Genomic DNA, 14627 nt, shown 5'->3' with positions numbered 1-14627 from the left:
CGCCCTGCTTCCCCCCCACCCCCCTGTGCACCTATGCATTCCACATTTGCAAGCCACTTCTGTGCCATGGTAAAGGGGTGAAATGATCCAGGAGCCTTTAACTTTCCAGAGTAGCTATGGCAGTAGGTTCCCAAATCTGTCACAAACTCATACTACAACAAATATGGACCTATCCCAGGAGAAACTAAAAAAAATCTTTGGACATATCTGAGCTTTCAGGGCCAGCAGGAAGAGGAATTGCTGTGGGTGATTAGTGTCAAGTACTCAAAACACGGGCCTGTCCCAGGAGAAGGAGTCTATGCAGGTTGATTATGAGTCCTGTGCTTCATTAGGTAGACTCCTGTGCATACTTGAATCAAGACCTAAAGTGTAGGAAATATAGTACTGTTATTACAGTATGTATATGTGAAATATTGCAAGATTGGGAAGATTCTGTTAATCTAGGAAGAGAGAAAGGGTGGATTTAAAGTAGAAGAAGCAATCAAAGTTCTCCAGTGTCATAAACCTCTCCATGTATAATATTTGGTCTAACTTGGTGAACCAGAGAGTTTTACTCAGATTACTTACAGAAGGATGGGTAAGGACTTTCCCATATAAACATGGGCAACTTTTGGAGTAGCCATACTACAAAAGATTCTCACCCACCAACAAGTGATAACATATAATATATCTTCTTGAAGGGGTAGAATCTTGAGCATCATCTTCAGAACTCTCCCTCTCATCTAAAAAGGAATGTTAGTAGGTACAATCTTTTATTGGTCTTCTGTGGGGAATATGATTTTAGGACAGCAACAATCATGCAATACCCTGATCATAGTATTTCAAACGCTGATACTTATGGGTCACATAACAATATACTTCCTAGTGTGTATAGTGTTTATTGCAGTGTATTCTATAATTCTCTTTGACAATATTTTCCAACACTCAAATACCAACATTGCTGGAAAATTAATCTGGAGACATGTTTTCACTCTTGATGAAAACAACCACATAGAAAACTTTTATTGAAGCCACTAACCACATAAAGTACCTTGGGGTGACACTAACCAAGCAAGTGAAAGACCTGTTTGAGAAAAACTTCAAGTCTCTGAAGAAAGAAATTGAAGATCTCAGAAGATGGAAAGATCTCCCGTGCTCATGGATTGGTAGGATTAACATTGTGAAAATGGCCATCCTGCCAAAAGCAATCTACAGATTTAATGCAATTCCCATCAAAATACCAACTCAATTCTTTACAGACCTTGAAAAAAAGATTCTCAGCTTCATATGGAGAAACAAAAAACCCAGAATCTCCAAAACAATCCTGTACAACAACAGATCATCTGGAGGTATCTCCATCCCCGATCTCAAGTTGTACTACAGAGCAATAGTAATAAAAACTGCATGGTATTGGCATAGAAACAGAAAGGAGGATCAATGGAACCGCATAGAAGACCCAGAAATAAACCCACACACCTATGAATACTCAATTTTTGACAAAGAAGCCAAAACCATTCAATGGAAAAAAGACAGCATCTTCAACAAATGGTGCTGGTCCAACTGGATGTCCACATGCAGAAAAATGAAAATAGATCTATATTTATCACCCTGCACAAAACTAAAGTCCAAGTGGATCAAAGACCTCAACATAAAACCAGATACTCTAAATCTGTTAGAAGAAAAAGTGGGGAACAGCCTAGAACTCATTGGCACAGGAGACAACTTCCTGAACAGAACACCAACAGCACAGGCTCTAAGAGCAACAATCAATAAATGGGACCTCATGAAACTGAAAAGCTTCTGTAAAGCAAAGGACACTGTCATCAAAACAAAACGCCTGCCTACAGATTGGGAAAGAATCTTCACTAACCCTTTATCTGACAGAGGACTAATATCGAGTATATACAAAGAACTAAAGAAGCTGAAAAGCAGCAAACCAAGTAATCCACTAAAAAATGGGGAACAGAGCTAAACAGAGAATTCTCTGTAGAGGAATATCGAATGGCAGAGAAACACTTAAAGAAATGCTCATCCTCATTAGCCATCAGGGAAATGCAAATCAAAACGACCCTGAGATATCACCTTACACCCATCAGAATGGCCAAAAGGAAAAACTCAAGGGACAACACATGCTGGAGAGGTTGAGGAGAAAGGGGAACCCTCCTCCACTGCTGGTGTGAATGTAAACTGATACAACCACTCTGGAAATCTATCTGGCGCTTTCTAAGACAATTAGGAATAGTGCTTCCTCAAGACCCAGCTATACCACTGCTAGGTATATACCCAAAGTTTGCTCAAGTACACAAAAGAGATATTTGCTCAACCATGTTTATAGCTGCTTTATTTGTAATAGCCAGAACCTGGAAACAACCCAGATGTCCATCAACAGAGGAATGGGTACAGAAATTGTGGTATTTTTACACAATGGAATACTACTCAGCAATCAAAAATAAGGAAATCATGAAATTTGCAGGCAAATGGTGGGACCTAGAAAAGATCATCCTGAGTGAAATATCCCAGAAGGAGAAAGACAAACACGGTATATACTCATTTATATAGACCTATAAGATATGATAAACATAATTAAATCTATACACCTAAAAAAGATAATCAAGAGAGCGGACATGTGGTATGATTATCAATCCTCGTTTTGAAAGACAGATGGGTTGCACATTAAACATTGACAGGAGTCTACTGAGCGCATTTAAAAAACTCTAACTAGCAGTGTTTTCAAAGCAAAGACTCATGACCAAACCTTTGGCAGAGTACAGGGAATCATAAGAAAGAAGGAGAGTTAGTATGATGAGGAAAGGATAGGAGTTCCACAAGGACCAAACATATCTGGGCACAGGGTCTTTTCTGAGACTGACATGCAACCAAGGACCATGTATGAATGTAACCTAGAACCTCTGCTCAGATGTAGCCTGTGGTAACTCAGTAACCAATTGGTTTCCCATAGTGAGGGGAACAAGGACTATTTCTAACAGGAACTCAATGACTGGCTCTTTGGCCTCCCCATCCCCCAAGGGAGGAGCAGTCCTGTTAGGCCACAGAGGAGAGCTTTGCAGCCAGTCCTGAAGATACCTGATAAAACAGGATCGGATGAATGGGGAGGAGGTTCCCCCTATCAGTGGACTTGGCAAGGGGCACGGTGGAGATGAGGAGGGAGGGAGGGACTGGGAGGGAATGAGGGATAGGGACACGGCTGGGATACAGAGTTAATAAAATGTAACTGATAAGAAAAAAATAAAATTAAAAAAATAAAATAAAATAAAAAAAAGAAAAGACAAAACCTAAGAATAATAGGTATAGAGGAAAAAGAAGACTCCCTTCTCCAAGGCCCAGAAAATATTTTCAACAAAATCATTGAAGAAAATTTCCCCAAGTTAAAGGAGAAGCCAATAAGGATACATGAGGCCTACAGAACACCCAACAAATTTGACCAGAAAAGAAAATTCTCCCACTACATAATAATCAAAACAGTAAGTATACAGAACAAAGAAAAAATACTAAAAGCTGCAAGGGAAAAAGGCCATGTAACATATAATGGCAAACCCATTAGAATCACACCTGACTTTTCAACAGAGATTATGCAAGCCAGAAGGGCCTGGACAGATATCATGCAGACCCTAACAGAACACAGATGTCAGCCCAGGCTACTATACCCTGCAAAACTCTCAGTCCTCAGACAGAGGAGAAGAAAGGAGGAAGGAGGACACCGAGATGGGTTAGTGTGGAGAAGGAACCACATAGGCCTGGAGGAAGAACTCTGAAGATGGCTTGGGTGGAGAAAACACCCAGATGAAGAATAAAAGGATTCTTTTATTAATAAAAGAATATAATAAAAGATATTAAAAGATAATAAAAGAATATCGGGATTATGAATGGAAGGTAGATCAGATGAGGAGGATTAAGGTGGATGGCATTGGATGGGGGCTGGGAGATGGATGGTGAGGTTATTGAGACAGTGAAATATTTGCCAGACCCAAGGTAATAAGCCTATATTAAAATCTAAAAACAAAACAATACAAAACAAAACAAAACAAAAACTCTCAGTCCTCTATACAGAGAATACAAGATATTCAATGACAAAAACAAATTTCAACAATACCTACACACAAATCCAGCATTACAGAAGACACTGGAAGGGAAAATATAACCCATGAAAATTAGCTTCTGTCAAGAAAACAAAGGAAATAATTAACCTTACTACAGTAAAACAAAAAGCAACCAAGCAACAACCTTATGACCACAGCCAACATCAAAATGAAAGGATCTAACAACCAGTGGCCATTAATCTCTCTCAACATCAATGGACCCAACTCTCCAGTAAAAAGACACAGACTAACAGAATGGATGCATAAACGAAACCCAGCAATCTCTTGCGTACAAGAAACACACCTAAGGCAAAAAGATAGACATTACATGAGAGTAAAAGGTTGGAAGACGACTTTCCAAGCCAATGGACCCAAAAACAAGCAGGAGTAGCCAGTCTCATATCTGATAAAATAGACTTTCAACCAAAATTAATCAAAAGAGATGGGAAAGGACACTTCATACTCATCAAGGGAAAATTCCACTAGGAAGACATCACAATCCTGAACATCTATGCCCCAAATACAAGACTACCCCCATTTGTAAAAGAAACATTGATAAAATTTAAACCACATATAGATCCCCACACATTAATAGTGGGAGACTTCAACACCCCACTCTCAACAAAGGACAGGTCAATAAAACAGAAATTAAACAAAGAAACAATATCTCTGAGAGAAGTCATGAATCAAATGGACCTAACAGACATTTACAGTACTTTACACTCAAACACAAAAGAATTTACCTTCTTCTCAGCACCTCATGGAATGTTCTCCAAAATAGTTCATATAGTTGGTCACAAAGCAAGCCTCAACAGATACAAGAAGATTGAAATAATCCCTTGTATCTTGTCTGATCACCATGGAATAAAGCTGGACCTCAACAATAACAGAAATAGCAAAAAGCCTACACACACATGGAAACTGAACAACTTGTTACTAAATGACAGCTGGGTCAGGGAAGAAATAAAGAAAGAATTTAAAGTCTTCTTAGAAATCAATGAAAATGAAGACAGAACATACCCAAACTTGTGGGACACAATAAAAGCAGTGATAAGAGGAAAGTTCATAGCCCTAAGTGCCTTCAAGAAGAAATTTGAGACAGGTCATTCAAGCAACTTAATGGCCCACTTAAAAACCCTAGAAAAAGAAGAAGCAGACACACCAAAAAGGAGTAGACAGCTGGAAATAATCAAACACAGGGCTGAAATCAATCAATTAGAAACAAATAAAACAATTCAAAGAATCAATGAAACCAAGAGCTGGTTCTTTGAGAAAATCAACAAGATCGACAAACCCTTAGCCAAGCTAACTAAAAGGCAGAGAGACACCACCCAAATCAACAAAATCAGAAATGAAAATGTAGACATAACCATAGACAATGAGGAAATCCAAACAATCATTAGGACTTACATCAAAAGTCTATATGCCACAAAATTTGAAAATCTAAATGAAATGGACAATTTTCTTGATCAATTTGACTTACCAAAGCTGAATCAGGACCAGGTAAATCAATTAAATAGTCCTATATCCCCCAACGAAATAGAATCAGTCATCAAAAGTCTCCCATCTAAAAAAGCCCAGGACAAGATGGCTTCAGCACAGAATTCTACCAGACCTTCAAAGAAGAGCTAACTCCAATTCTCTTCAAACTATTCCACAAAATAGAAACAGAAGGAATATTACCAAACTCATATTCTATGAAGCCACAGTCACCTTGGTACCTAAACCTCACAAAGACTCAACAAAGAAAGAATTTCAGGCCTATCTCCCTTATGAACATTGATGCAAAAACACTTAACAAAATACTTGCAAACCGAATCCAAGAACACATCAAAGATATTATCCTCTATGACCAAGTAGGCTTCATCCCAGGTATGCAGGGGTGGTTCAAAATATGGAAATCCATCAATGTGATCCATCATATTAACAAACTGAAAGAAAAAAAAAAACACATGATAATCTTCATAGATGCTGAAAAAGCATTTGACAAAATCCAGCACCCATTCATTTTTAAAGTCTTGGAGAGATCAGGGATACAATGCACATATCTAAACATAGTGAAGGCGATATACAGCAAGCCTATAGCCAACATCCAACTGAAAGGAGAGAAACTGAAAGCAATCCCACTGAAATCAGGGACAAGACAAGGCTGCCCACTCTCTCCATATCTCTTCAACATAGTGCTGGATGTCCTTGCTAGAGCAATTAAGACAGGTGAAGGAGATCAAGGGAATACAGATGGGAAAGGAAGAAGTCAAATTATCACTATTTGCAGATGATATGATAGTATACATGAGTGACCCCAAAAACTCTACCAGGGAACTCCTACAGCTGATAAACACCTTCAGCAAAGTGGCCGGATACAAAATTAACTCAAAAAAAAATCAGTAGCACTCCTCTATACAAGACAAAAGGGCTGAGAAAGAAATTAGAGAAACAACACCCTTCACAATAGCCACAAATGACATAAAGTACCTTGGTGTAACCCTACCCAAGCAAGTCAAAGACTTGTATGAAAAAAATTTTAAGTCTCTGAAGAAAGAATTAGAGGAAGATATGAGAAGATGGAAAGATCTCCCATGCTCATGGCTTGGCAGGATTAACATAGTAAAAATGGCCATCTTACCAAAAGCAATCTACAGATTTAATGCAATTCCCATCAAATTGCCAACACAATTCTTTACAGACCTGGAAAGAAAAATTCTCCACTTCGTATGGAATAAGAAGAAACCCAGAATTGCTAAAACAATCCTCTACAATAAAACATCTTCTGGAGGTATCTCCATCCCTGATCTCAAGCTGTACTATAGAGCAACAGTTATAAAAATTGCATGGTACTGGCATAGAAACAGAATGGTGGATCAATGGAAACGAACAGAGGACCCAGAAATAAACCCACACACTTATGGACACCTGATTTTTGACAAAGATGCCAAAACCATACAATGGAAAACAGATAGCATCTTCACCAATGGTGCTGGCCCACCTGGATGTCTACATGTAGAAAAATGAAAATAGATCCATACTCATCACCCTGCACAAAACTGAAGTCCAAGTGGATCAAAGACCTCAACCTAAAACCAGACACATTAAATTGGTTAGAAGAAAAATTGGGAAATACCCTAGAACTCACTGGTACAGGAGAAAACTTCCTGAACAGAACACCAACAGCACAGGCCCTAAGAGCAACAATGAATAAATGGGACCTCATGAAACTGAAAAGCTTCTGGAAAGCAAAGGACACCGTCATCAAAACAAAGCGACTGCATTCAGATTGGGAAAGAATCATCACCAACCCTTTATCTGACAGAGGACTCATATCCAGTATATATAAAGAACTAAAGAAGTTGAAAAGCAGAAAACCAAGTAATCCACTTTAAAAATGGGGAACAGAGCTAAAGAGAGAATTCTTTGTAGAGGAATATCGAATGGCAGAGAAGCACTTAAAGAAATGCTCAACCTCATTAGCCATTAGGGAAATGCAAATCAAAACCACCCTGAGATTTCACCTTACACCCATCAGAATGGCCAAGATCAAAAACTAAGAGACAACACATGCTGGAGAGGTTGTGGAGAAAGGGGAACCCTTCTCCACTGCTGGTGGGAATGTAAACTTGTACAACCACTCTGGAAATCAATCTGGTGCTTTCTCAGACAACTAGGAATAGCGCTTCCTCAAGATCCAGCCATACCACTCCTAGGAATATACCCAAAAGAGGCTTAAGTACACAAAATGGACATTTGCTCAACCATGTTTGTAGCAGCTTTATTTGTAATAGCCAGAAGCTGGAAACAGCCCAGATGCCCCTCAACTGAAGAATGGATGCAGAAATTGTGGTACATCTATACAATGGAGTCTTACTCAGCAATGAAAAATAAGGAAATCATGAAATTTGTAGGTAAATGGTGGGACCTGGAAAGGATCATCCTGAGTGAATTGTCCCAGAAGCAAAAAGACACACACGGTATATACTCACTCATATAAACATACAACATAGAATAAAGCCACTAAAATCTTTACATCTAAACAAACTAAAGCAAAAGAGAGGACCTTAACTAAAATGTTCAATCCCCATCCTGAAAGGCAAAGACGATGGACATCAGAAGAAAAAGAAAACAGGAAACAACATAGGAACCTGCTACAGAGGGCCCCTGAAAGCCATAAGAAAACAGGAAACAACCTCAGAACCTGCCACAGAGGGCCTCTGAATGCCTCTGCAATGCAGACTGCCAAAGCAGATGATGAGCCTGATCGCCAACCGATGGGCAGAGTGAATGGAATTTTATGTAAGAAGTGGGAAATAGTAAGAGCTGGAAAGGACAGGAACTCCACAAGGAGAGCAACATAACAAGATAATTTGAACACAGGGAACTTCTCAGAGACTCATACTCCAACCAAGGACTATCTGTGGAGTTAACCTAGAACCCTGACAATGCAGCCATTTCTAATGAGAACTGATAGACTAAGATCAGAAAGAAGGAGAGGAGGACCTCCCCTATCAGTGGACTTGGGGAGGGGCATGCATGCAGAAAGTGGGGAGGGTGGGACTGGGAGGGGAGGAAGGAGGGGCTCATGGGGGATACAAAATGAATAAAGTGTAATTAATAAAAAAATAAAAATAAAAAATAATACATTAGAAAATAGAAAATTGATATATAAACATTGGGTATTATTCTATCTAGTTGTTTTTCATTCCATTTTTAATTTTTATATTAATTACATTTTCTTCACTTTGTATCTCAGCTGTAACCAACTCCCTTGTAGTCTTCCAATCCCACTCCTCTCATCTCTTCCCATATCCACGGATAGCAGAGTACTGCCTCCCCTTTAATATGACTCTAACCTATCAGGTCTTATCAGGACTGGCTGCATTGTCTTCCTCTGTTCCCTGGTAAGGCTGCGCTTCCTTTAGGTGGAGGTGAGCAAAGAGCCATCCATCGAGTTCATGACAGAGACAGTCCCTACTCTCATTACTAGGGAAGCTACTTGGACACTAATCTGCCACGGGCTGTATCTGTGCAGGGTTTTCTAGGAGTTCTAGGTTATCTCCATGCTTGGTCCTTGGGTGGAGTATCAGACTCAGAAAAGACCCCTACTCCCAGATTTCATGTTTTGGTTACTCTCTTTGTGGTGCTCATGTTCCCTCTTCTATATCCCCATTCTTTCATAAGATTCCCTGCACTATGCCCAAGGTTTGGTTATGAGTCTCAACATCTGCTTTGATACCCTGCTGGGTAGAGTCTTTCTCTAGCCCTCTGAGGTTGGCTCCTGTCCTGTTCCCTGTTTTCTCCCTCTGCCAATGTCTGTCCCATTTGCCTTTCTGAGTGAGGATTGATCATCTTACCCTGGGTCCTCCTTCTTGCTTAGCGTTTTAGGTGCACAGATTTTATTATCTTTATCCTATATCATATGCTTAATATACACTTATAAGTAAGTACATACCATGTATGAATTTCTGCTTATGAGATATCTCACTCAGAATGATCTTTTCTACTTCCCACCATTTACCTGAAAATTTCATGGTTCCTTGATTTTAATTGCCGAGTAAGATTACATTGTACAAATGTACCACACTTTCTGTATTGATTCCTCTTTTGAGGAACAACTGGGTTGTTTCCAGGTTCTGGATATTAAGAATAAAGCAAAAGACCTTGTTGTGTATTTGAGCATATTTGAATATATACCTAGGAATGGTATAGCTGGATCTTGAAGAAGCACTATTCTTAATTTTCTGAGAAACTGCCAAGTTGATTTCCAAAGTGATTGTATAAGTTTACATTCCCACCTGCAGTAGAGGAGGGTTCCCATTTCTTCACATTTTCTCCAGCATGTATTGTCACTTGAATTTTTGATCTTAGTCATTCTTTTTTTAATTAAATTTTTATTTTTATAGTAATTAAAGTTTATTTACTTTGTATCCCAGCTGTATCCCCCTTCCTCATTCCCTCCCAATCTCACCCTTCCTCCCTCATCTCCTCCCTGCTCCTCTCTATGGGATCTCATGAAACTGAAAAGCTTATGTGAGGCAAAAGACACTGTCTTCAGAACAAAAAGACAGCCTACAGTCTGGGAAAGAATCTTCACCAACCCTATATCTGACAGAGGACTAATATGCAGAATATATGAAGAATTAAAGAGGTTAAAAAGCAACAAATCAAGTAATTCAATTAAACAATGGGATATGGAGATAAACAGAGAATTCTCTGTAGAGGAACATAGAATGGTCGAGAAACAGTTAAATGCTCAACGTCCTTAGTCATCAGGGAGATGCAAATCAAAACCACTCTGAGATTTCACCTTACACCCATCAGAATGGCTAAGATAAAAAACTCAAGTGACATCACATGCTGGAGAGGTTGTGGAGAAACGGAAACCCTCTTCCATTGCTGGTGGGAATGTAAACTTGTACAACTACTTTGGAAACCAATCTGGCACTTTCTCAGTCAATTAGGATATTAGCCATTCTGATGGGTGAAATCTTACTGTGAAAGACACACATGGTATATATTCACTTATAAGTGGATATTAGCCATTTAATATAGGATAAACACACTAAACTTTATAATCCTAAAGAAGCTTAACAATAAGGAGTGTCCTAGGGAAGTTGCTTAATAATTATTCTGAAAGGCAAACAGGATAGACATAAAAATCAGGAGAAGACAGAGAACAGGACTGGAGCCTAACACAGAGAGCCTCTGGAAGACTCTACTAATCATGATGTTGAAGCAGATCCTGAGACTTATAAGCAAACTTTGGGCAGAGTACAGAGGATATTATGGAAAAAGGGGTGATAGAAAGAACTGGAGGGGACAAGAGCTCTACAAGGAGACCAACAAAGCTATCAAATCTGGGCATGGGGGAGAGCTACAGAGACCAGTGATCCAACCAAGGATCATGTATGGAGAGGACCTAGACCTCTTGATTAGATGTAGCTTATATGTAGCTCATGTTTCATGTGTGTTTTCTATTAAGGGGAGTAAAGCTGTCTCTCACATGGACTCAGTAGCCTACACTTTAATCATCTCCCCCTGAGGGGTGGCCTTCCTAGGCCACAGAGAAAGAGGATTCAATTAGTCCTGATGAGACTTGGTAGGCTAGGGTCAGATAGTACGGGAGGAGGAACTCCCCTATCAATGGACTGAGGGAGAGGCATAGGGGGAGGAAAAGGAGGGAGTGTGGGACTGGGAAGATATGAGGAATGGTGCTACAGCCAGGATACAAAGTGAATAAATAAATAAATAAATAAATGAGTGAATGAATAAATGAAAAAAAAAACCCTGTGTTTTGCAATCATTGGAATATCATAAAATAATACGATTTCAATCTTTTCTCAATACATACCACTTATCAGAGTTAAAGTCAAGGTCAGATAGGCTTATAATAGGCTTATAATATGCTTATAACTCCTAAGGAAATGGAAGCAGTCCAAATGGGCTGATAAGATGATGGTTGATAAACATGGTGATGTGACCATAACAAATGATGGTGTTACCATTCTAAGCATGATGTAGGTTGATAATCAAATTGCCAAGATGTTGGTTGAACTGTCCAATTCCCAGGATGATGAAATTGGAGATGGAACCACAGGAGTGGCTGTCTTGGCTGGTGCCTTGTTGGAAGAAGCTGAGCAGATGCTATGCCAAGGAAGCCACCAAATCAGAATTGCTGATGGCTCCAAACAGGCTCCCTGTACTGCTACAGAGCACCTGGACAAGATCAGCAATAGAGTACTTGTTGACATAAACAATTCTGAACCTCTGACTCAAAGTGCAAATATGCTTGGCTGCAAAGTGGTTAACAGCTGTCATGGACAAATGGCTGAAATCGCTGTGAATGGCATCCTCACTGTGGCAGATATGAAGCAGAGAGATGCTGACTTTGAGCTTATTAAAGTGACAGGCGATGTGGGTGGGAGGCAGGAGGACACAAAACTTATAAAAGGTGAGATGGTGAAGAAGGACTTCAGTCACCCACAGATGCAGAAAAAAGTGGAAAATGCTAAGATTACAATTCTCACATGTCCATTTGAGCCACCTACACCAAAGACAAAGCACAAGCTGCATGTGACATCTGAGGAGGATTACAAAGCTCTGCAGAGATATGAAAAGGAGAAATTTGAAGAGATGATTCAGCAGATTAAAGATACTTTTGCTACAAATCAAGCAATCCAATTAAAAAATTGAGTACAGAGCTAAACAGAGAATTCTCAATAGAGGAATATCGAATTGCAGAGAAACACTTAAAGAAATGTTCATCGTTATTAGCCATAAGGGAAATGCAAATCAAAACAACCCTAAGATTTCACCTTACACCCATCAGAATAGCCAAGATAAAAAACTCAAGAGACAACACATGCTGGAGAGGTTGTGGAGAAAGGGGAACCCTCCTCCTCTGCTGGTGGGAATGTAAACTTGTACAACCACTCTGGAAATCAATCTGGTGCTTTCTCAGACAACTAGGGATAGCGCTTCCTCAAGATCCAGCTATACCACTCCTAAGCATATACCCAAAAGAGACTCAAGTACACAATAAGGACATTTGCTCAACCATGTTTGTAGCAGCCTTATTTGTAATAGCCAGAAGCTGGAAACAGCCCAGATGTCTTTCAGTGGAGGAATGGATGCACAAATTGTAGTACATCTACACAATGGAATATTACTCAGCAATAAAAAACAAGGAAATCATGAAAGTTGCAGGTAAATGGTGGGATCTGGAAAAGATCATCCTGAGTGAGCTATTCCAGAAGCAAAAAGACGCACACGGTATATACTCACTCATATAGACATATAATATAGGATAAACCTACTAAAATCTGTACACCTAAAGAAACTAATGAAGAGGGAGAACTCTTGCTAAAATGCTAATTCCTATCCAGAAAGGCAAAGAAAATGGACATTAGAAGAAGGAAAAAAGAGGGAACAAGTCAGGAGCCTGACACAGAGGACCTCTGAAAGGCTCTGCCCTGCAGACTATCAATGCAGATGCTGAGAATTATGGCCAACCTTTGGGCAGAGTGCAGGGAATCTTAGGAAAGAATTGGGAAACAGTAAGATGTGGAGAGGACAGGAACTCCACAAGAAGAGCAACAGAACCAAAAAATTTGAGCACAGGGGTCTTTCCTGAGACTGATACTCCAACCAAGGACCATGTATGGAGATATCCTAAGACCCCTGCACAGATGTAGCCCATGGAAGTTTAGTATCCAAGTGGGTTCCATTGTAATAGGAACAGGGACTGTCTCTGACATGAACTGATGGGCCTGCTCTTTAATTACCTCCCCCTGAGGGGGAAGCAGCATTACCAGGCCACAGAAGAAGACAATGCAGCCACTCCTGATGAGACCTAATAGACTAGGATCAGAAGGAAGAAAAAGAAGACCTCCCCTATTAGTGGACTTGGGGAGGGTCATGCATGCAGAGGGTGGAGGAAGAGAGGGATTGTGATGGGAGGAGGAAGAACCACAGGGGAGATACAAAGTGAATAAAATGTAATGAATAAATAATTAAAAAATAAAATAAAGATACTTTTGCTAACCTAGCTCTTTGCCAGAGAGGCTTTGATGATGAAGCTAATCATTTACTTCTTCAGAATGCCCTGCTTGCACTTCTCTGGGTATGAAGGAGGACCTGAGATTGAGCTGATTGCAGTTGCTTACCTCTGAGAAGGTGTGCTTTGCTGGCTTGGTGTGGAAGATCTCGTTTGGCAGTATAAAAGACAAAATGCTGGCCACTGAGCAGTATAAAAACTTTAGAGGTGTGATCATTTTCATCAGAGGAGGAAACAAGATGATCATTGAAAAAGCTAAAGGATCCCTTCATGATGCCCTATGTCATCCGGAATCTAATCCATGACAACTGTGTTGTATATGGAGAAGAAGCAGCTGAAATATCCTGTGCCCTGGCAGTCAGCCAAGAGGCACACAAGTGTCCCACTGTGGAACAACGCCTTGTATATCATCCTCATGACCTTTTAAAAAAATAGTGGTATGAATCCCATCCAGACCATGACTGAGGTTCAAGTCAAACAAGTGAAGGAGTCCAAACCTTTTCTCGGGATTGACTGTTTGCACAAGGACGCCAAAAATATACAGTATCAGAATGACATAGAAACCTCGATTGGCAAAAAGCAGCAGATCTCTCTTGTCACACAGATGGGTAGAATGATTCTGAAGATTGATGACATCTGCAAGCCTGAGGAATCTGAAGAATAAATTGTACCATCCACCACTGTGACTAAATAAAGGGTATCACATTGTGTTTGCAATTACTGCTAGTCCTATCACAGCCTGCAGATGCTGGAATAAAAGCAGCTGCTTGGGACAAAAAAAGTGTATAGACTATACAAATATTACAATTTACATATTTCATATTGAAGTTATATCCATTCTGAACATGGTAGATAATTACCAATATTTCACATTTGGGGTATTAATTTTTATATGTGATGGTTAGACAAAGTTTTATATAACTGTAGTTTTATGTTTCATTTTCAATTATAGAAAGGTTATTTATAATTTCTCATGTTCATTTTATATTGATCGTTCCTCATGT

The 14627-nt window shown here is 39.6% G+C and overlaps 1 pseudogene; it reads left to right on the top strand.

The window, feature by feature from the left end:
• Nucleotides 1-10930: 10930 nt before the first annotated feature.
• Nucleotides 10931-14287, top strand: LOC129677284 (T-complex protein 1 subunit epsilon-like; annotated as a pseudogene).
• Nucleotides 14288-14627: the final 340 nt, after the last annotated feature.

This window comes from Psammomys obesus, unplaced genomic scaffold (assembly GCF_907164565.1).
Source record: "Psammomys obesus unplaced genomic scaffold, mPsaObe1.curated_primary_1811, whole genome shotgun sequence".
Lineage (NCBI taxonomy): Eukaryota > Metazoa > Chordata > Mammalia > Rodentia > Muridae > Psammomys > Psammomys obesus.
Note: the sequence above shows the minus strand (reverse complement) of the source record. Positions and strands in the feature narration are given on the sequence as shown.